Raw genomic sequence first — 24095 nt, forward strand, 5'->3', positions numbered from 1 at the left:
TTAGTAGAACTGACGTATTCCTTCTTTATAGATGTCTTTCTGAAGTCTGCTTACATTGAAGTAAAGAGAAGTTTTTCGTGTGTTTTCTTTTATCAAAATTCTGAGCTGTGCTTGAGGACCTCTGTTTTCCCTGCAGTATGGCTGTAATTAATCACATGTTATGGTGAATGTGTGTCTTGTTTAGTTTGCTCCCGCTTGTACGTTTGGGAACTTAATATTGGTAACCTGTAGACATCATGCGAGATGGCCATGTCATGTTCCCAGTCTGAGTCAACATAGTTGCAGTCTGTCTAGAAATGCTGACCTAAGGAGAATTCTTCTGGGTCCATAACCTGCTGTTTTTGCTAATAGCTAATTCTGCTGCAAAACTATGGCCAACAGTCCTCATATTATAGCCACAAAGAGTGGCATTCCAATACCTGTCTTTCACGTCAGGGAGCTATGTGCGCTTACCGTAAAAGGGCCCTGTTGGTTCGTTTTTATTGTTTTACGTGATGAGGAAAAACTAAAGACATATTTTATGGAAGGCAATGGAAAAATGATTGATGTGCTTAATCAGTGGTACCCCCCATGGCTTAGGTGTGTACTGCACATCTGCACCAAGGTAGAAAGAAAAGTTACATTTATGGTGGCTGTTGGACCTGGATTCCCCAAGCCTACATATGGTAGCTTGGCACAGTAGTGGTCTACAGCTAACTCCAGGCGTTGGCTAAGTACTTACAAATCTTACCCACAGTAACACAGTGATGAACCACCAAAATAAAGACACAACACCTTTGTTTGCAAAAATACCGTTACCTTTTATAAAAATAATATGGCTCTTTGGATATAAGTTATACAAGTTACAATATCAGTTTCTTTCAGGAGTCAACATTACACTTTTACTTCAATAAATTACTTTTTACTCCTCCTGCTGTGGAAAAAGGGCAATAAAACACATTCTTTTGTCACTGGTACAGTAAAGCATAAAGATGACTCTTTGGTTGGTTGAGCGAATCTCAGTAGCTTCGCACTCTGTCAGGTTACTTCACATTAACATACAGTGTCACATTACTCCACCAATAAACTACTGAAAAGAAGATGCAGACTGATAAAGCAATACGTTTTTACAGGTTCCTTAATAGGTACTTTACCCCACAGCTCTTAAACACTGTTTGACTCCACAACAAGACCTGAAGGTAGATATTTACTGTATACCCCACCAGTTATGTGCTAAAAGAGGAGACCCAGTAATTTTAGTACGGGTTTTCCCCCCTTTCTGATTGACAGGTACACCTAGCTGGTTGAGAGTCTGCCTTTTCACCTATTATTAACTGTAGGGATCCTCACCCGGGAACCCTGTGGTTCCCTGCACCACTTCCACCTTTCTTTTCTGAGTCAGATATCAGATAAGTGTTATTCTATGAGGTTCAGTTCACTAACTCGCTTTCCTCGAGTCAGGTTCCCCTGGACAAGTCAATCACTCGCGTGGGTCGTAGCCCCACTGTCCTGCTTCATTCACCTGGCTCTGCCGCCTCCCGTTCCCACACTACCCGGCTTACTTGTGAGGTTGGGGGCGTGTCGCGGGTGTTTCCTCCACACGCGCTGGAGCCCGGTAACAGACGGGCTGAAGGGGGAAGGCAGGGAAGGCTTTCCCCGGCCCAGGGCTCCCTACCGCGTCGTCCGCTGTGGCGCTTCTGCCTCCTCTGAGGGGATCGACCTCCTGGAGCTCCGACGCGGCGCTCCTCAGCTGGCGCGATGCCTTTCCTTCCGCTGGCACTACTCGGCGGAGCATGCGCGGAAGCGCTCGTTCCTCTTCCGTCTCGGCGCACCTGCTCCCAGGAAGGACGCCGCTCTCCACAGGGACGCTGCTCGGTCTCTTCTGGGCCTGCTCGACCCTAGGCCCCTCCTGCCTCCACAGAAGCGTTTACACGCTGGGCATGCGCGGAAGCGCCTACCTTCTCCCTTGACACGGCCGGTGCCCCCGGGGTCCCGATGCCGATCGGAGCAGCGCCGCTGCTTCCCTTCAGTCACTTCTCACTTTGGCCTCACAGGAAGGATGTCCACACACGGCGCCCTCGCTCCTCAGGTCGCCAGGGTGCCCCAGCTCTCCAACCTCCCCAAGGCGCTTCAAGGGGTCCACCACTGACTCGACACCCTGGTAAGTGCAGCGCTGGGCAGGGGATATGGGATTAGGGTTCAGAAGGAAGGTCCTGTCAGTTTTTACAGGAATGCTGATTAAGAAGAGTCTTCCTTCTCACGTAGCTCAATTTCCTTATCAATAGTTGATGTCTTGAGAGAGGGATCGGTCAAAGGCTGAAGGGGGAACAATCCTCTGAAGTAACTGTCAGCCTCAGTGACAAACTAGCTGCTCTCAGTGTGTCCACCTCCTCTCACCACTGCCTCACTCCTCTACTCTGGTCAGCCCAAAATGGCTGCTGGTCACTGGCCTTATATAGGTTGGCCTCAGACCTGCAGAAGTCTCTAGTGTATTCTAGAAAGTTCCCTAATGCTAACCTATGGACCTGTCCTCCAGTGGTGTCCGTTATGACAGTTGGTGGACACCATCTTAGGTCTCTGGAGATCCCTAGATTTTCAAGGGGGCTGACTAGGCCTCACAGGTTATGAGGGAAAAATGGCGTCATCGCCAAGGAGCACCTAGCCTCCTGACAGCATTAAAAAAAACTCCTGATGGACATATGTAAAAATAAAAATAGAAAGTCTGGGAGGTTAAGGGGGACAAAAATAAATCATAGTGGTTAGAGTCTTCCCAAAAGCAGACAGGTCTAACACGCGTCCCCCCCAGCTGAAAGTGGGGAGAACTACCCAACCCCTTGGGAGTCCTCATCACTAAGGCGGAAATACCTGGATAGACCGTCTGCATTGGCATGGTCTGCCCCAGGTCGGTGTTCCACCCTGAAGTCCATTCCCTGTAGGGAGATGGACCACCTTAGCAACTTGGGATTCTCCCCCTTCATTTGCATCAGCCAACGAAGGGGGCGATGGTCAGTCTGAACTAGGAAGTGCGAACCAAACAGATATGGTCGCAACTTCTTCAGAGCCCAGACCACCGCAAAGGCTTCTCTCTCAATTGTACTCCACCTCCTTTCCCTGGGGAGTAGTCTCCTGGACAGGAAGACCACGGGTTGATCCAAGCCCTCATCATTTAGCTGCGATAACACTGCCCCAATGCCATGTTCTGACGCATCTGTTTGGACAATGAATTCTCTAGCAAAATCAGGGGCCTTGAGAATGGGAGCGGAACACAATGCTTGTTTCAAGGTCAGGAAGGCTCGCTGGCAAGCCTCCGTCCAAACTACCCGTCGGGGTTGCTTCTTGGAAGTAAGCTCAGTGAGAGGGGCCACGATAGTGCCATACCCCTTCACGAAGCGACGGTAATATCCAGTGAGGCCCAGGAAGGCTCGGACCTCTGTTTGAGTCTTGGGGGGCTCCCAGGCGATGATAGCCTCAATCTTTGCCTGGAGGGGCTGCACCGTCCCTCTGCCCACCAAGTGACCTAGGTACACCACCGACCCCTGGCCGATCTGACACTTGCTGGCCTTGATTGTCAATCCAGCCTGTTGCAGGGCATGTAGAACAGCTTGCAGATGCTGCAAATGGTCCTCCCAGCTGCTACTGAAGACAGCAATGTCGTCCAGGTATGCAGCAGAAAAAGCTTCCATTCCAGAAAGGACCCTGTTCACCAGCCGCTGAAAAGTGGCAGGGGCATTCTTGAGCCCAAAGGGCATCACGCGAAATTGGTAGTGTCCCTCAGGTGTAGAGAAGGCTGACCTTTCCTTCGCCTCCTCTGTAAGGGAAATCTGCCAGTACCCTGAAGTTAGGTCAAAGGTACTTAAGTATTGAGCAGCTCCCAGCCGGTCAATCAGCTCATCCGCCCGTGGGATAGGATGGGCATCAGTTTTGGTCACTGAGTTCAAGCCTCGGTAGTCCACACAGAACCTCAATTCCGGTGTGGTGCCTGGTGGGGCAGCCTTTGGTACCAAAACCACCGGGCTAGACCAAGGGCTTCCAGAAGGTTCAATCACTCCCAGCTCCAGCATCTTGGCGACTTCACCCTTGATGCTGGCCTTCACCTTGTCCGACAGCCGGTAGATTTTAGACTTCACAGGTGGGCTGTCTCCTGTGTCCACGTCATGGGTACACAGGTGGGTCCTACCCGGGACAAGGGAGAACAGAGAAGAAAATTGCTCCAGGATCTGGCGGCAATCACTCTGCTGTTCAGGAGTTAGGGATGGCGAGAGAATCACTCCCTCCACCGACCCATCCTTTTCTTGGGACGAGAGAAGATCAGGGAGAGGTTCGCTTTCTTCCTCCTCTGCTCCATCGGTTACCATCATCAAGACAACCGCGGGCCTCTCATGATGTGGCTTGAGGCGATTGGCGTGCAGCACCCTGTGGGGCTGCCTCGGGGCCTTAAGATCCACCAAGTAGGTAGACTTCCCCTTCTTCTCCAACACCTCAAAGGGGCCTGTCCAACGGTCCTGGAGGGCGTTTAGCTCTCCAGGTTCCATCACCCACACCTTCTGTCCAGGCTCCAGTTCCACTGGGTGAGCGTTGTGGTCATACCACTCTTTCATCACTGCTTGGCTGGCCTCCAAGTTGTCTGAAGCTTGCTTCCACAACTTAGCCATTTGGCTCCGGAAGGCCAGCATGTAGCTCACCACGTCCTGGGGAAGTTTTCTGGGAGTCCGTTCCCATCCGTCCTTCACCAGGCTGAGAGGTCCCCGTACAGGGTGCCCGTACAAAAGTTCGAAGGGGCTGAAGCCCACTCCCTTTTGTGGCACTTCCCTGTAAGAAAACAAGAGACAGGGTAGGAGGATGTCCCATTTCCTCCGCAGGCTCTCAGGTAGACTCCTGATCATACCTTTCAAGGTTTTGTTAAACCTTTCCACAAGACCATTGGTTTGTGGGTGATAAGGAGTGGTGAACCGATAGGTAACTCCACACTCCTTCCACATAGCCCGCATGTACGCTGAAAGGAAGTTAGTCCCCCTGTCGGACACAACCTCCTTGGGGAAACCTACACGGGTAAAGATCCCCATCAGGGCCCTTGCCACCACAGGTGCAGTGATGGTCCTCAGAGGTATTGCCTCTGGGTACCGTGTGGCATGATCCACCAAAACCAGTATGAACCGGTGGCCAGCTGACGTTGGTGGATCCAATGGCCCTACAATGTCGATGCCCACCCTCTCAAAGGGGGTGCTAACGACAGGTAGTGGTTCCAGGGGAGCTTTAAGCTTCACTCCTGTTTTCCCACTAGCTTGGCAGGACACACACGTCCGACAGTATGTGTCAGACGCCACTTTCATTCGAGGCCAATAGAAGTGGGGGACAAGCCGGGCAAAGGTCTTGTCCTGTCCTAGATGTCCTGCCAATGGTATCTCATGAGCCAATTCCAGTAGAAAGGCTCTAAAGCATTGAGGGACCACCAAGGCTCTGGCTGAACCATGGCCAGGTGCCTTGGGCTCACTGTAGAGGAGTCCATCCTCCCAGTAAATCCGGTAACTCCCTTCAATGTTTCCTGCTGCCTGGGCGTTGGCCTGTTGCCGCAGCCCCTCGAGAGTAGGACACTCTTTCTGAGCTTCACAGAATTCTTCCCGGGAAGGACCTCCCTCCACATGCCATTCAGTAGGGATGGGTAGGTTCTCCAAGGAAGCAACACTCTCCCCTGTGGACTCCAGATCCACCTCCGCAGGTGGTCCAGCTGTCTCACGAGGTGGAGATGTCGAGGCAGGGTCCTCCGGCCTCTTGTCCTTCTCCTCTCCGGCAGCCGGCTGGGCCATTGTTCCAGGCTCCAGCGTAAGCAACTTTCCCCTTCGGGCAGTTGCTGACCTTGTGCTGACACAAGTCCAGTCAGGGGGTCCCAGCATTTCAGAGTGAGTCTGGTACTCCACCCTCCTCCAAGCATTGTGCTCCATGTCATTCCCTAACAGGCAGTCAACAGGCACGGCAGGGCTTACGGCAACTCGAAGTGGACCTGCAACCCCTCCCCACTCAAAGGGAACCTCAGCCACAGGGTAGTGGCCCAATCTGCCGTCAGCCATTACGGCGGGATGGAGTACATCTGGGATGACCTGCTCTGGAGACACCAGCTGACTCCTTACCATAGTCATGCTGGCTCCTGTGTCTCTCAGAGCCTCCCCTCTACGGCCATTGATGGTGACCCACTGCTCATACTTAATAGTATTGGAGGGCAGCTGGGTCTTGGGAACCATCTCCTTATCTCCCAGGGACACTAAAGTGACACCCGCCCGCTCCCCTCCATTAACCAACGGCATCTCCTCCCCGAGCACTACACTAGTGATTCCCGGGGCTTTTCCTCCAGTGGGAGGGGGTGGTCTTTTTGGGCACCTCACATCTCCTTTATAGTGTCCCACACCACCACACTCAAAACAATGAACAACCCTTGGCTGCTGGCTTTGGCCAGGGGTAGGGTTGCGAGGGGGGTTACTCTTGGGGATGAATCCCCTGCCCCTTCCTTGTGAAGTATTTTGTGGCCCTTTAGAGAACTCCCTCTTAGTTTTCCCTCCCTCTTTCTTCTGGGGGGCGCCCTGTCCTTGCTTCTGGGAATTCCCTCCAGTCCCCTTAGTCGACACCCGGGTACTGACCCAGATGTCCGCCTCCTCAGCAAGCTTCCTGGGGCTGGTCAGCTTGCTGTCCACCAGATGCTGTCTTAGCTCGGGAAGACACTTCTCGAGTAGGTGTTCCTTGAGTATGAGGTCATATAGTCCCTCATAGTCCCCTACATCGCTGCCTCTTACCCAACCCTCCAGGGCCTTCCGGGAGTAGTCCAAGAAATCTACCCAGTTTTGCGTGCCCAGCTTGTAGCTGCCCCTAAACTTTTGTCTATATTTCTCAGGGGTCAACCCAAACTTCTTGAGCAGTGCTAATTTCATAGCCGGATAATAGGTCTGTTCACTCGAGTCAAGGGCCAACAAAGTGTCCCTGCCAGTGGGGGGCATGTATTTGTATAACCCACCTCCCCAGTGGACTTCCAGAATCCCATGGGCCCTCAGCGAGACCTCGTAGGCGGCTAGCCATTTAGCAATGTCGTCACTGGGTACATAACAAGCCATTATGTCTTTTGGTAGGTACGGTCTAGGTTCTCGGGTGTTGGTTTGGTTATCGCTGCCACCATTCTCTGGTTTGGGGGTACGTAAGTTTAGGGCTTGCAAATCCATCTCCTTGATGGTCCGCTCATGCTCCAACCTCTTCTCCTCCCTCACCATGTCCATCCTGGCCAGTTCTATTCTCATCCTCCTCTCCTCCCTCCTGTCTTCTAGCTCGGCGTCGGTCAATCCCCTCTCTGACACACTACTGCCCACTCTAGAAGGTGTTCTAGGACCTGTTACCAGGTTCTCCCCTCCCGCCTGGTACAGTGTTGTGGTCTCCAGGACAGTGTCCTTGTCACTCTCTTCAGGATCTACCTCCTCCCCGGAATGAGCCTCTACCCATGCCCGAATACTGGTCAGCAGCTCCACTTTCCTGGCGCCTTTCTTGAAAAACACCCCCTGCTGCTGACACCATTCTTTCAATTGAGGCACAGTATAATCGTCTAGCTCTTCCACATTTATCTCCATTCTTGTTTGAAGTATAAAATGCTATACAGGAGAAATCCACAGAGTGACCTGAGGTCAACCTCCACCCACCGCCAGAAGTCAATTTAGAAAAACCAAAAATATAAATTAGGAGGGCCGCAGGGAGAAAACTCCAGGTGGGGTCTCGTGGTTGTCACTGCGTTACTACTAAGTAAGTGTAAGTACAGATCCGCTATCCCACCGCTGAAACACCAACTATGTTGGACCTGGATTCCCCAAGCCTACATATGGTAGCTTGGCACAGTAGTGGTCTACAGCTAACTCCAGGCGTTGGCTAAGTACTTACAAATCTTACCCACAGTAACACAGTGATGAACCACCAAAATAAAGACACAACACCTTTGTTTGCAAAAATACCGTTACCTTTTATAAAAATAATATGGCTCTTTGGATATAAGTTATACAAGTTACAATATCAGTTTCTTTCAGGAGTCAACATTACACTTTTACTTCAATAAATTACTTTTTACTCCTCCTGCTGTGGAAAAAGGGCAATAAAACACATTCTTTTGTCACTGGTACAGTAAAGCATAAAGATGACTCTTTGGTTGGTTGAGCGAATCTCAGTAGCTTCGCACTCTGTCAGGTTACTTCACATTAACATACAGTGTCACATTACTCCACCAATAAACTACTGAAAAGAAGATGCAGACTGATAAAGCAATACGTTTTTACAGGTTCCTTAATAGGTACTTTACCCCACAGCTCTTAAACACTGTTTGACTCCACAACAAGACCTGAAGGTAGATATTTACTGTATACCCCACCAGTTATGTGCTAAAAGAGGAGACCCAGTAATTTTAGTACGGGTTTTCCCCCCTTTCTGATTGACAGGTACACCTAGCTGGTTGAGAGTCTGCCTTTTCACCTATTATTAACTGTAGGGATCCTCACCCGGGAACCCTGTGGTTCCCTGCACCACTTCCACCTTTCTTTTCTGAGTCAGATATCAGATAAGTGTTATTCTATGAGGTTCAGTTCACTAACTCGCTTTCCTCGAGTCAGGTTCCCCTGGACAAGTCAATCACTCGCGTGGGTCGTAGCCCCACTGTCCTGCTTCATTCACCTGGCTCTGCCGCCTCCCGTTCCCACACTACCCGGCTTACTTGTGAGGTTGGGGGCGTGTCGCGGGTGTTTCCTCCACACGCGCTGGAGCCCGGTAACAGACGGGCTGAAGGGGGAAGGCAGGGAAGGCTTTCCCCGGCCCAGGGCTCCCTACCGCGTCGTCCGCTGTGGCGCTTCTGCCTCCTCTGAGGGGATCGACCTCCTGGAGCTCCGACGCGGCGCTCCTCAGCTGGCGCGATGCCTTTCCTTCCGCTGGCACTACTCGGCGGAGCATGCGCGGAAGCGCTCGTTCCTCTTCCGTCTCGGCGCACCTGCTCCCAGGAAGGACGCCGCTCTCCACAGGGACGCTGCTCGGTCTCTTCTGGGCCTGCTCGACCCTAGGCCCCTCCTGCCTCCACAGAAGCGTTTACACGCTGGGCATGCGCGGAAGCGCCTACCTTCTCCCTTGACACGGCCGGTGCCCCCGGGGTCCCGATGCCGATCGGAGCAGCGCCGCTGCTTCCCTTCAGTCACTTCTCACTTTGGCCTCACAGGAAGGATGTCCACACACGGCGCCCTCGCTCCTCAGGTCGCCAGGGTGCCCCAGCTCTCCAACCTCCCCAAGGCGCTTCAAGGGGTCCACCACTGACTCGACACCCTGGTAAGTGCAGCGCTGGGCAGGGGATATGGGATTAGGGTTCAGAAGGAAGGTCCTGTCAGTTTTTACAGGAATGCTGATTAAGAAGAGTCTTCCTTCTCACGTAGCTCAATTTCCTTATCAATAGTTGATGTCTTGAGAGAGGGATCGGTCAAAGGCTGAAGGGGGAACAATCCTCTGAAGTAACTGTCAGCCTCAGTGACAAACTAGCTGCTCTCAGTGTGTCCACCTCCTCTCACCACTGCCTCACTCCTCTACTCTGGTCAGCCCAAAATGGCTGCTGGTCACTGGCCTTATATAGGTTGGCCTCAGACCTGCAGAAGTCTCTAGTGTATTCTAGAAAGTTCCCTAATGCTAACCTATGGACCTGTCCTCCAGTGGTGTCCGTTATGACAGTTGGTGGACACCATCTTAGGTCTCTGGAGATCCCTAGATTTTCAAGGGGGCTGACTAGGCCTCACAGGTTATGAGGGAAAAATGGCGTCATCGCCAAGGAGCACCTAGCCTCCTGACAGCATTAAAAAAAACTCCTGATGGACATATGTAAAAATAAAAATAGAAAGTCTGGGAGGTTAAGGGGGACAAAAATAAATCATAGTGGTTAGAGTCTTCCCAAAAGCAGACAGGTCTAACAGTGGCAAAGACCAATTGGGTCGTGTTTACCTTCAATCAGGGCCTGGCGGTCAAGATATACTCTTCTTGCTAATGGCTAACCGCACAGTGTTCAGGGCTTATCAATGGAACGCTCTAGAGATCACGCCTACAGCAGATGTCAATACTGTTGACATTTAAAAAATAGAGAGAATAATGTAAATACAAATTTGAAAATAACAGGACTTTGCAATAAGTAAAGTAACTCTTGAGCATATTGAATGGTTTGATTATCACACATGTGTTTCTTGTCAAATTATTCTGGGGGAGAATAACTTTGTAGAACATTGCACAATATTAAGACTGCACTGCAAGTAAAAGACTTGCCTCTGTGACAACACTCAACCTTATAATGCACAGTGGTGCACCTCACAGCTGTTTCTTTCTGGCACCATGTTCTTGCAGTTAAAAGTCAGCTTGCAAGGAGTAGAACCAAATGTTTCTGTTGTATTGTATTGAAGGATTTATATTGTGCTTACTACCCCTACGTATGGTCCTGCAACACTTACCTACATATACAGCGAGCTACGCCATATATATTGTGTGGCTAAAAGGGTGTTGTCTTTGGCACAACCCAGGCCTGAAATCTTGGCGGTCTAGGTGTTGTCAGCTGAGCATGAATCCGTCTTATTCTGCTAATTTGCAAGTGGTCAAGCCAGACACACCATCCCAGGAACTCTGTGAATTTTGGGGCCTGAAAGGTGCCTGGCTGCACAAGGTGACTGACTCCCATCCAGCCCCCGACCCTGCCTGAAGGCTAGAGGTTGACTGGAGCTGGGAGTTATGCTGTGCTAATGGAGTGGGAAGAAGCCTCCAGGGCCGCTTGGGAGCACTGTGCAGGAATTATTGTGCTCTCCACGTAGAATGGGAAAGGTACTTTGCAATGCTATATCTTTGCGGTGACGGATCCAGTGTTTTTTTTTGTTCCTACTTTAATCATAACATACTTTCTGATGTTACTAAATAGTTTTTTTCTGATCATTTACTGAGAGGTTTCTTGATTCTGCAGATTTGCTGATACTACTAGTCGACACCAAACATTTTCCAAAGTAGCCTTCCAACTGAAATCTGCACTATTAAGGGGTAGACAAAGCTGTCTTAGAGAAACAGTTCTTGCCTGACTATGGGCCAACTTTGAATTGTGGCTGGAGAATTTGCCCCACCAAACGCTCAGCTTCCTAACCATCTTATACAGGGTTAAAGTTCTTGGATCTACTAATTTTTTGTCCTTTATGTCATTATGAGTCCTGGGTTTAACACAGTTTACATAAAACAGACTGAGTCAGTTGTAGTGTTGTTTTTTGTATAGTAAAAATGTTTTTTTGAAGACTCAATAAGGTGCATAAAAATATAATTAACAGCGGAGCAAGCGTCTCTCACACTCATAAAATCAAAGACCTGGGTCCTGCAGTGAGCACCTGGGAACCGGATCCATTCCCTGGTGGAAGGCCATGGAAAAAGAAGTTCACAAAACAATCCTTGAAGTCTTCTTGCTTCAAGAACAAAGGAGCACACAGGGCCCCAAAGGGAAGAGTGAGGTGTACCAAACTTTGCAGCAAAGCATCATCAGAAATGAGGAGAGATGACCAGAGAGCAGAACATGGAAAGGTCATGGCTCTAGGAGCTGGCAAGCAGATGAGCTTGGTTCAAATGAGACAATAAGCCCATAGCAAAGAACAGACAATTATAGATAAAGGCCCTCCTTTCCGCATTCAGGGATGAGTGCTCCACTTTGCGGAATGTAATCTTCACCCACTTCACATAAACATTTCAGGGCTTGCCTCGCCGTCCAAGTCAGCTGTAGATGAGAGTGTAAGAAAACCACAAGTGAAGGGACTGCATTGTGTCTCCCGAAGCATTTAGAAATTCCTGGATTCCTGCAGGAAATATGTTGTCACAAGAAGAGACGAGGGTACCAGGCGCTACTGGAATGAGGCCATGTCTGGCTCCAAGGGCAGAGACCAAGCAGCAGCAACCGTAAAGGAGAAGACAGCAGGAGCACCAGTCTAGTGCCGTAACATAGACTCCCGTAGCGTCTGTGGTGGCGGCGGGTGATCTCTAAGAGCCCGCTCAGCACAATACTAGGGCTGGAGAGCTCCTGATTGAGTCTGGAGGGGCCCCCTCCACGTATATTGCAGGGGGGCCCCCTCAAGTTTCATTACTCCACTGGGTGGTGCGGGTCAGCTGGGTCGACTCTCTGCCACTTATGGGGCTCTGTTGACCGACTGTGACCCTATTCCTTTGTTGATTCCTGTCAGGAAGGTTCACCAAGCACCAGCTTCTTCATTTTTGTTCCGGCGCGCCATCTTCTCAGGGCCGGGTTTTCGATCTTCCTGCTGATGCATCACCTTCCCCTCTGCCCGTCCCCCTGCACTTCGTCAGCAGCGCTCCAGCCACCTCACAGCCATTCATCAAGAAAGGATCTTCGGCATTTCCTGCTGGGCGCAACCCCAGAACAGGCTTACTTTTGCTGAACCTCGTATGTGCATTCCATTGCTCGACTTAGCATGTGCCTTCACCATACTACTCAGGCACACCTTCAAATATCCAAAGTAAGACTTTTTTATTTTTTTATCCTGAAGTGACTTGCTCATTAAACTCCTTCAGCCTCGACCAATTTTGCATGGCTCCCTACTTTGCATGTACTAGGGTGATACACACACCTATCTAGAGTTTCTCCTGCTGTCCGTTCCTTGGCGACACACTCACCTCTTGTGTCTCACTACATTTCTACTGTGATACACACACCATAACGTTCTCCTGTTTTTAATTCCACGGTGACACACTCACCTTTGTGTATCATTACGTTCCTTACGGTGATACACACACCTTATCCTACCACTTAAACAGTGTCCAGGCTGCTCCCCTTGCTTTCCATCCCAGAGCCAGCCCAGGTCCTGACTAGCCCACCCAGACCCTGTTGGCTCCCCTTCACCCAGAGTTTGCGCAGCACACAGCCCAGCTGCTCTCAGGACTCCAGTTCGGTCCGGCCCGGAGAGGCGAGGTGGTGAGGTGGTGTCAGCGGGTGGGGTTAGGGTTGGGGGACCTAGTGCAGGAGGGACAGGGCGAGCAGGGGGGTGCCACACACTAACATAGCCACACAACGCACAGCCTGCATACAGTCCCAGAAGCCAGAACACTCACTGCTGTAACAAAGCTGCAACAAAGTACCAGTGGTGTTGGACTCAAGAGCAACCAGAAGAGCCCAAGCCCAAGCCCTTGGGAAACAAGAGATCAGAAAAGAGAGGAAGTACACAGCGCCCAAAAGAAAGAAAGCAACACAACCTGACGTTGCAGAGGTCTCGGCCAACGCCAACGCCAACCACAGTTTAAAAACACAAAACCCCCTAAGCATACAGGACTTCTTTAGAAAAACGTCATCAAAGTCCGTGGAATCGCCACAATCACGAGTGCAATCTTCGGAGGCAACAACAATTATTCCCCTGGCCCAACCAGGGTCGTTTAATTTGGCCTTGGTGCAACATTGGGCACCTGAAACCGCGAGGGTAATTGAGCCATCAGAGGTCTATATTTTTGGGTCTACCTGTAACGACCATAACAGTAAAAACTCTCAACCTGACCACCTCCTATCGGATAAGTTTTCAGTGTCTCCAGCAGAGGACCACTGGTCCTGTCAAGCACCCCAAACCCAGCTGGAGAACACCATGTGCTCAACAGGGGTCCAATTAACGCCGCCTCAATCTACTGTAACTTGTGTAGCGACCCCGATCAGCCTCCTGTGGCCTCTTGTCACCAAACAACGACGGCACAAATCCACGGGCAAGCCAACCCCGAGCACTCCAATAGCAGTCAACAATCCTCAACCCCACAAACAATAATCCCCAAAACAGCACCACCGGCTTTGAGTCCTCCGTACATGTTATTCTCGCCATCTAGACATGCAAAGGACACATTGCAAAACCAGCCAGTACTGCCTGCCCAGAACGATCAGTTCATGACGGACCTGTCCCTTTTTTCAAGTCGTCTCAAAGTTCCCCTAGGTCCAGTCCGACCCCAAATGAAAAACAAAATATTGAAGAAAACACCGGGACCAGTGCTTGGCCACAACTTCTACAGACCCTGCAGCAAACAGTTAATGCACTTAATTGTCATTCGATAAAACTGGAGGTGCAGGTTGACCTATTAAACACCCTGGCACTATTTACGTCTGGGATCGACAGCAAACTAGACAAACTCAATTCCTTAATTTTACGGGTGCAAGCCTCCACGAAGCTTGCCCAATCAACCTGCTGTTGCTCCCCAATCATAGATTCTCTTTCTCTGCTCCCAAAATGCCTAACCACTGTCATAAGGGAAGTTAAGATGTTGAGGGGAGGAAACGCTTTTACCAAACAGCCACCCCCTACAAAGCAAGAACATCTAAAACCCACTGAGGCTCCTGCTAAGCAGAACACAAACACAAACGAAGGAGAGGCGCCAAACACAGGAACAACTACTGGCCCAACAAAGCTGAACGGTCATCCCCAGAGCGCTCAACCACAATCAAATCCAACGGCTGAAAACGGCCCCCCTTTGTCACCAATCGGACTTATAACCAGGCATGATCAACTTGAGCCTGTGCAAACAAATAGCCCTGTTTCTCAAAGCAAATCAACAGTGGCGGCCCTCCCAGGGCCAGTCTTACCACGTAGTAAGAGAGAGCGAAAACGTCAGTGCAAAGCCAGAAATAAAGCTAGGGCTAACCCCAACATGGTCCATCAGGAACTCTCTTCTATCTTCAAAAAAGCCGAAAATAAAAAAATCCCCCGTCAAAAACAATGCCGCAGACCAAAGGACTATCCCCAAGGGAGTCACCCTAGAAAAACTCACCCAAGAATCAGCGAGGACCCCACAGGACCAAAGTAAACAAACTATGGCCCCAGAAACAACCGTGGGCAGTGCCCACACAGAAATCACCAGGGTGAGCCCAGAGACGGCAAGTGTAACTGGGCCTAAGACGACACCAGAAACATTCAGGCCATTGATGGCTCTCATTTCCCCGGGAAAAGAAAACGCAAGGGCAAGACTCAATTATTCCAAAACCATCTGCAATGATCCTATAGCTCCGACCAGTCACAGTCTATATTCGCAACGACTGTCACAACAGTTATATGAAATCAAACCAGACAGGATAGTCGAAAATTCCAACACTAAGCCCACAAGTGTTCCGGAGTCAACCAACAATGACCCATCGTGCCATCAGATTCTACTGGCCCCCGAATATAAATCTAAAGAGCTGCACGACATTCTCAACAGATCCAATCTGTTAAAACTAGCAGAAGGAATCCCTGGATTAGCTGGACTGACCTCGAACAATATACAATCCATTGAATTCCTCTCCCCTCGAGGAAACCAACCTTCTGAGGTCACTGTGGTGACTTTTTCATCGGCTAGTTGGGTAGGAGCTTTTCTTGAAGAGAAGCTCACTCTGCGGAACTGGGGAATTAGAGTGTACCCTTACTCCACCCCTGGGTATCCTACCTCCCTGCTAACAAGACTGACTTCACCCAGCTATCTGGCAACAACCATCAAAACAGGACGCGTGAGACCCTACTCGGTCCTAAAAAATGCCTCAGTGTCCGACGTTGAAACAAAAGGCTCCGAAAAAGCTGGGACAATGTAGAACCTAATTATGGCTGGGGGTGGCTGCCAGCAATCCTGTCATCAAAACACTCAAACTGACCGCCAGTGGTTGAAACACTTGTAGAAACACACAATCCCTCTCGAAAACCCCTCTCAGCGGAGGACACACAGCACAAAAGGGACAACAAACAAGGGCGGCCTCCATTCTCGCTATGTTCATGGAATATCAGTAGACTTCACTAAAAATCTTCAAATGATGAGACCATGGCTTTCTTGTGCAAACATGCAGCAATCGCCCTACAGGAAACTTGGGCGACAGAGGGCCGCCCCATAGAAGGATTCATTGAATTCCGAAAACCAGCACTCAGGGACAGCCGATTTGGCCACCCCAAAGGCGGTTTGTCCATATAAATCTCAAACAACCTAAAAGGTGCTCTCAATCAATTTCATTTCAAAGAAGACTGGTTACTCGGGGTCAAAATTAACCCCTGGAGGAAGCAGCGTTCACTCCTCCTCGTCAATGTGTACATCAACCCCAGCACCCGTACAAAAAAAGACCACCTGGTCCGACTGTGCGAGATCATGAATGACATCGCCGCTGAATATCCCAACTCGGACTGCATCATTACGGGAGATTTCAACACAAATCTATTTCAGGGGAACACAGCAGTCATGGAAGGGCCGGACCTGACTAACATCATTGAGGCTTTGACTCAATCTAAACCTCTGAAGCAAGCCCCAAATATATTAGGTGAGCTCTCTTTGATGAGATTCTACAACGCAGGCTACCTGGTAGTGAACGGAAGGTCAACAAGTGATTCACCTCCAAATTGGACCTGGTCGAACGGAAGAAAAAAGTCTTACTTAGATTTTACTATCTGTAATTCAGAACTACTGTTTAAGTTGAACAGTTTTTGCATCCACCAACGGTCTGAAAGCGATCACAGGCCCCAGGTCATCACCTTCACTACAAATCCGGATTTCCATAAAGCGGCTCCTATAACCTACAAGGGAATTCATACTGAAAACCTAAAGCGCCTCAAATGGAATGAATCCAACAGCCAGAGTGCTTTAAAAACAAGCAAGGACTTCACAACAGGCAGCCTCGATAAAGATGCCAACCCGATATGGAAATGGTCGCAGTTGTGCCTGCACCTGATCAACTCATATCCAGCGACTGCGCAGAGATCAAATCGCTCACCACCAGTAGGGGCTGCAACCTCCACCGTCATAAAACCACTAAAGAGAGCAAGGAACATTGCATTGAGGTTGGTTTCAAAATTCCCGGGGAACAGCGCCTTCCTTGCCACATATCACCATGCCCAAAAAGCATTCAGGAGGGCAGTCTCCCAAGGGAAACAGGCTCAGGAAAACCAATATTGGGTAAAATTGGTGTGGGAATGCAGGCAAAAAAAACTCAAGGAAATTCAGGTCCCTTGTTAATCGCACCAACCTGAACCTAACAAACTCTGGCTCAGCAAATATCCAGGAAGCAGAATGGGTAACATACTTAACAGATCATTTTCAGGCACAAGACCAGCATGACTGCATCAGACCACCTAGGGCATGTGGGATTGGAGCTGACGTATCACTTAATACCTCCCTCGATACAACTTGGGGGACCACTCCTGCACTTGTACTAACCGAGGAACGAGTTGTCAAAGCAGTGACAAAAGGGAGACAAGATGGAGCACCAGGCCTGAATGGCCTCCCACAAAGGTTATTCAAATCGGACATCCCTTTCTGGTCCACGGTGTTACTAAATCTCTTTAATCATACCTTGAGGACATCGACAATCCCGGACTCATGGCGGGGCGCAATAATTCATCCCATTCACAAAGCTGGATCACGAGCCATGCCGAATAACTACAGATTAATCGCCCTACTGGACATAGAGGCGAAACACTTTGCAGGACTCATTTTAAGGCAATGGGCAAAGGACAACGATCTGATTCCCCTGAATCAAACAGGGTTTGTTGCCAATTCAGGAACTACGACAAATTTATTGGCAGTTTCCACTATAATCGACAAAGCTTTATCAACATGCAGGATGGTCTTTTGCTGCTTTGTTGATTTCAAAGCAGCGTTTGATAGAGTGCCTAGGGCGGCTCTCTGGAAAAAACTGACACAGTGGGGTATTCCAAACAAAATACTGAACACAATCATTCAACTCTACTCTGACACATGGGTTCGAGTGAAGTTAGGGTCCGGCTCGCATCTCTCGCGAAAAATCAAGCAGGGATGCGTGCTGGCCCCCCTTCTCTTTAACCTATTTACAGCCGACCTGTCAAGCACTCTAGAAAAGGTAAATAGCCATCCAGCCAAAATAGGAGGTGTGGCATTATGTAACCTTTTATATGCCGATGACCTGGCCCTGTTTAGCCTCACTAGAGTAGGGTTACAAAGGCTCATTGATGCAGTATTGCAATACACGTTTGACAATCAATTAGAAATTACTATGGAGAAAAACCCTGATAGTCCCATTTGGTAAGAAACACTACAGTGGCGATGGTTGGTCAATCAATAAAACAAGTCTTTCGATTGGCCAATCATACAAATATTTAGGCATCCACTTGGACTCAAGGGGCAGCTTCTCAAAGCAAAGCAGCGTAATCACAGCTAAAACAACGGCCCTAGTGGTATCCTTGGCCAAACTATCAAAGAAACTCTCATGTCCAACCCTTGCCCATTTATTAGAAGTCCTTAGAGCAAAGATCGGGCCAACACTCTCATATGGCATAGAGATCTTTAAAGGCAAAATGAACACTGCCCTAAATAAACACACAACTAAAATCTATAGAAAGGCACTTCATTTGCCGAGCACCGCTTCCCCGGCCCAGATTAGATTAGAGCTGGGATTAAGCAACTATGAAGACTCTAATGTTGGTACCTATCTTAAGCTCTGTCATAAATTAAGACAGGCAGAACCAGGTACACTAGAATCTTTAATCTGGAAAGATATCAATGAGACTAATCCAGGGGGAACATTCGGCCGCCTTCTGAATGACTATATCCATCAAATGTCAGTTGCCAACCTTTGGGCTCTTAACCCCAGTCAGACTGTTTTTAAAAATATAATCAAAAAAGCGCTGTCTGATTGCCCTAAGAATGGGAGATTGGCGATTTCTTCAAAATCTACCCACCTGGCGCCGTAAGAAGGAGGACACAACATGAGGAGGAAGCGGGACAGCAACAGAAACAATTTTGCATGTGCTCTGCATCTGTCCCTTATTTAATTCTCAACGCAGGTGTCTGCTCAAGCCAGAATGGAACAGGCTGGGAGTTCGGACCTGTAGGCATGCCATTATTGCTGCTTTGTCTCTAGATAACATTGTTTTAAATATAAATTTGGCCAAATTCATTCAGCAAGCCTACCGCACACTAGATAAAATGGACACTGCTGAGGCCTCTGCTCATTGTCAAGACTGAACATGTATTTTAATATACACTTGTAAAGACCGGGAGGGCTAATCTACAAATTGAAATGTTTTAACTAGCATGCTTACGGTCATATTTTATTTTTCTACTTTTTTTATCATTTTCTACTCATAAAACTGTACACAATGTGATTTGTGTAATCTTTTAAAGATATGTTTTATATCTAAATAAAGGAATTATTACACATACGTTGTTCCACCATTTGCAAATGCTTCCATCTCTGCTCTGCTTAGCTGACTCACTTCTGGGCATTTCTAGTACTACAAGTTCACCTTGCCCCTATCCCATTGCTAAGTTACGTTGTGATTATTTACATTTTTTTTTCAACTCTTCACATCATAACCCACATCTACGTCTCCATGGGTACTCCAGACATAAAATAACAATCATCTTTTCTCAATGAATGTGGTGACCCGGAAATCCATTGCAAAGGTTGGATAAAATTATTTGAGTCCTATCTCATCGCAAGGGGGGGTGAGAAGTTTTCTGCTGTGCAGAAACAGCACACTCTTTTACACAACTTAGGTGTCCATGGTCGCACAGGGTATGAAATGCTTTCTGAACCTGTTTTAGAAGATGATGATGAGTCTGATGTTTATGATAAAACTCTTATGAAATTAGAGACACACTTTGGTGATAAAGTCAATGTAGTACTGGAACGCCATGATTTTTTTTAGCAGAATGCAAGAAAAAAATGAGTCTATTAATAACTATATTGCAGCACTCAGAGGTTTAACCCAATTATGTGAATTTGGCGATCTAAATGATTACCTTATACAGGATTATTTAGTTAGATGCACAAATTACACAAGAATTCAAGAGAAGCTGCTTGCAAAAAACGTTTCGTTGAGAGAAGCCCTTGCAATTGCTCAACCCATAGAACATAATCCCAAATGCATAGAAGAAATGAAAACAAAAGACGAAGTTGCAGCAACCATTCAAGCAGAATCCCATCACAGAGAAGTTCTTAAAATTAAAAACAAAGAAGTTACTAAAGTTACAAAGATGGTCAAAGTATTAAATGTTTTAGATGTGGTAGCATCAATCACTTAGCAAATAGCCCTTTCTTTTCCGCACGTGGAGTCACATGCAAAATATGTAATAAGAGAGGTCATTTAGCTTGAGTGTGTAGAGAAGGAGCAATTAACACTGCTGTAAAAATGGTCACTAAGGAAAATGAAACTCTAGCTAAATTTGTTTTTCAATTAAAAGACATTGATGACTCTGTCAAACCCAAATACCCCAAATGCACTATAATTATTGACAATAAGCCTCTGGAAATGTTTGCGGACTCCTGTTCTCCTTTTAGCCTCATCAATATCTTAGATTTCAAGAATTCTATGAGTGGTAGGGAATTGGATCTAAATCCACCTGATATTTCTCCAGAAGGTTACACGAAAGACCCCATCCCCCTTGTTGGCATGGTTATTGCTCTCAATGTTTTTAAAAGGGAGATCTACAGTTGGGAAAATCTATATAGTTGAGAATGGGGCTAATTTTCTTGGATGGCAACACCAGAAAGAGCTTGGGATCATCTTAGACCCCAGCAACAAGGATCAAGTCATTCTGGTGGACAATCCTAACACCAATAAATCATTGTACCAAGACTTTCCTGATTTATTTGCAGATAAATTAGGTAAATTGAAGGATTATCAACATAAAATTAAAGTAAGACAAGTAGCCAAACCCATCGTTCACAAGACACGGCCAGTACCCTTCTTATTAAGAAAAACCCTCAAAGCTGAATTGGACAAATTATACGATTTAGGAGTCATACAACCTATTGATTACTCAGAATGGCTAGCGCCCCTAGTTTTATTTTCCAGAGCAAATGGACAAGGCATTCGCCTCAGTGAATACTTGCGCAGCCTAAATGAAAATATTTGGGTGGAGAGGTTCCCCTTACCCAACATAAATGAAATGTTAAGCACCATGGGCAGAGCCAGGTTCTTTTCAGTGTTTATCTCTTAATGGCTTATCATCAGGTGGAATTGCACCCGGAGTTGAGACCTTTAATGGCATACACTTCACCATTTGGAGCTAACATGTTCATCAGAATGCTGTTCGGTCTGGCCTCCGCGGCAGCAATCTTTAAAAACATAATGCAACAAATACTTGGAGGTATCAAGAACACATTATGCTTCCAAGATGACATATTAATGTATGGAAATTACAAAAAACAATTTGATGGACAGAATGTAGATCAATGTCTTACATTCACCCCAGTACAAGGATCTGGGCCTAAATCCATCGTTTTTTTGCACTCCACACCACCCTGGGTCAGATAATGGCTTTATGCAAATCAGCTCTGACCCTGTGCCCCATGGGAACAGTCCAGTCCGAACTACAACAGCCATATCTTTCCCAGACCGGAATCAAGCATCCGAGGACCGGACCGGTTTCGAGGTAACACCTCTCATCAGCCCGGCTAGCTTGACTCCAGTGGTGTGGAGGCTCTGGGACCCATGTCTGAGCTACCCCAGTACACTCAGGGAGAAAATTACAAAAAACAATTTGATGGACAGAATGTAGATCAATGTCTTACATTCACCCCAGTACAAGGATCTGGGCCTAAATCCATCGTTTTTTTGCACTCCACACCACCCTGGGTCAGATAATGGCTTTATGCAAATCAGCTCTGACCCTGTGCCCCATGGGAACAGTCCAGTCCGAACTACAACAGCCATATCTTTCCCAGACCGGAATCAAGCATCCGAGGACCGGACCGGTTTCGAGGTAACACCTCTCATCAGCCCGGCTAGCTTGACTCCAGTGGTGTGGAGGCTCTGGGACCCACGTCTGAGCTACCCCAGTACACTCAGGGAGAAAATTACAAAAAACAATTTGATGGACAGAATGTAGATCAATGTCTTACATTCACCCCAGTACAAGGATCTGGGCCTAAATCCATCGTTTTTTTTGCACTCCACACCACCCTGGGTCAGATAATGGCTTTATGCAAATCAGCTCTGACCCTGTGCCCCATGGGAACAGTCCAGTCCGAACTACAACAGCCATATCTTTCCCAGACCGGAATCAAGCATCCGAGGACCGGACCGGTTTCGAGGTAACACCTCTCATCAGCCCGGCTAGCTTGACTCCAGTGGTGTGGAGGCTCTGGGACCCACGTCTGAGCTACCCCAGTACACTCAGGGAGAAAATTACAAAAAACAATTTGATGGACAGAATGTAGATCAATGTCTTACATTCACCCCAGTACAAGGATCTGGGCCTAAATCCATCGTTTTTTTGCACTCCACACCACCCTGGGTCAGATAATGGCTTTATGCAAATCAGCTCTGACCCTGTGCCCCATGGGAACAGTCCAGTCCGAACTACAACAGCCATATCTTTCCCAGACCGGAATCAAGCATCCGAGGACCGGACCGGTTTCGAGGTAACACCTCTCATCAGCCCGGCTAGCTTGACTCCAGTGGTGTGGAGGCTCTGGGACCCACGTCTGAGCTACCCCAGTACACTCAGGGAGAAAATTACAAAAAACAATTTGATGGACAGAATGTAGATCAATGTCTTACATTCACCCCAGTACAAGGATCTGGGCCTAAATCCATCGTTTTTTTGCACTCCACACCACCCTGGGTCAGATAATGGCTTTATGCAAATCAGCTCTGACCCTGTGCCCCATGGGAACAGTCCAGTCCGAACTACAACAGCCATATCTTTCCCAGACCGGAATCAAGCATCCGAGGACCGGACCGGTTTCGAGGTAACACCTCTCATCAGCCCGGCTAGCTTGACTCCAGTGGTGTGGAGGCTCTGGGACCCACGTCTGAGCTACCCCAGTACACTCAGGGAGAAAATTACAAAAAACAATTTGATGGACAGAATGTAGATCAATGTCTTACATTCACCCCAGTACAAGGATCTGGGCCTAAATCCATCGTTTTTTTGCACTCCACACCACCCTGGGTCAGATAATGGCTTTATGCAAATCAGCTCTGACCCTGTGCCCCATGGGAACAGTCCAGTCCGAACTACAACAGCCATATCTTTCCCAGACCGGAATCAAGCATCCGAGGACCGGACCGGTTTCGAGGTAACACCTCTCATCAGCCCGGCTAGCTTGACTCCAGTGGTGTGGAGGCTCTGGGACCCACGTCTGAGCTACCCCAGTACACTCAGGGAGAAAATTACAAAAAACAATTTGATGGACAGAATGTAGATCAATGTCTTACATTCACCCCAGTACAAGGATCTGGGCCTAAATCCATCGTTTTTTTGCACTCCACACCACCCTGGGTCAGATAATGGCTTTATGCAAATCAGCTCTGACCCTGTGCCCCATGGGAACAGTCCAGTCCGAACTACAACAGCCATATCTTTCCCAGACCGGAATCAAGCATCCGAGGACCGGACCGGTTTCGAGGTAACACCTCTCATCAGCCCGGCTAGCTTGACTCCAGTGGTGTGGAGGCTCTGGGACCCACGTCTGAGCTACCCCAGTACACTCAGGGAGAAAATTACAAAAAACAATTTGATGGACAGAATGTAGATCAATGTCTTACATTCACCCCAGTACAAGGATCTGGGCCTAAATCCATCGTTTTTTTGCACTCCACACCACCCTGGGTCAGATAATGGCTTTATGCAAATCAGCTCTGACCCTGTGCCCCATGGGAACAGTCCAGTCCGAACTACAACAGCCATATCTTTCCCAGACCGGAATCAAGCATCCGAGGACCGGACCGGTTTCGAGGTAACACCTCTCATCAGCCCGGCTAGCTTGACTCCAGTGGTGTGGAGGCTCTGGGACCCACGTCTGAGCTACCCCAGTACACTCAGGGAGAAAATTACAAAAAACAATTTGATGGACAGAATGTAGATCAATGTCTTACATTCACCCCAGTACAAGGATCTGGGCCTAAATCCATCGTTTTTTTGCACTCCACACCACCCTGGGTCAGATAATGGCTTTATGCAAATCAGCTCTGACCCTGTGCCCCATGGGAACAGTCCAGTCCGAACTACAACAGCCATATCTTTCCCAGACCGGAATCAAGCATCCGAGGACCGGACCGGTTTCGAGGTAACACCTCTCATCAGCCCGGCTAGCTTGACTCCAGTGGTGTGGAGGCTCTGGGACCCACGTCTGAGCTACCCCA

This window comes from Lissotriton vulgaris, chromosome 4_2 (genome assembly GCF_964263255.1).
Source record: "Lissotriton vulgaris chromosome 4_2, aLisVul1.2, whole genome shotgun sequence".
NCBI lineage: Eukaryota > Metazoa > Chordata > Amphibia > Caudata > Salamandridae > Lissotriton > Lissotriton vulgaris.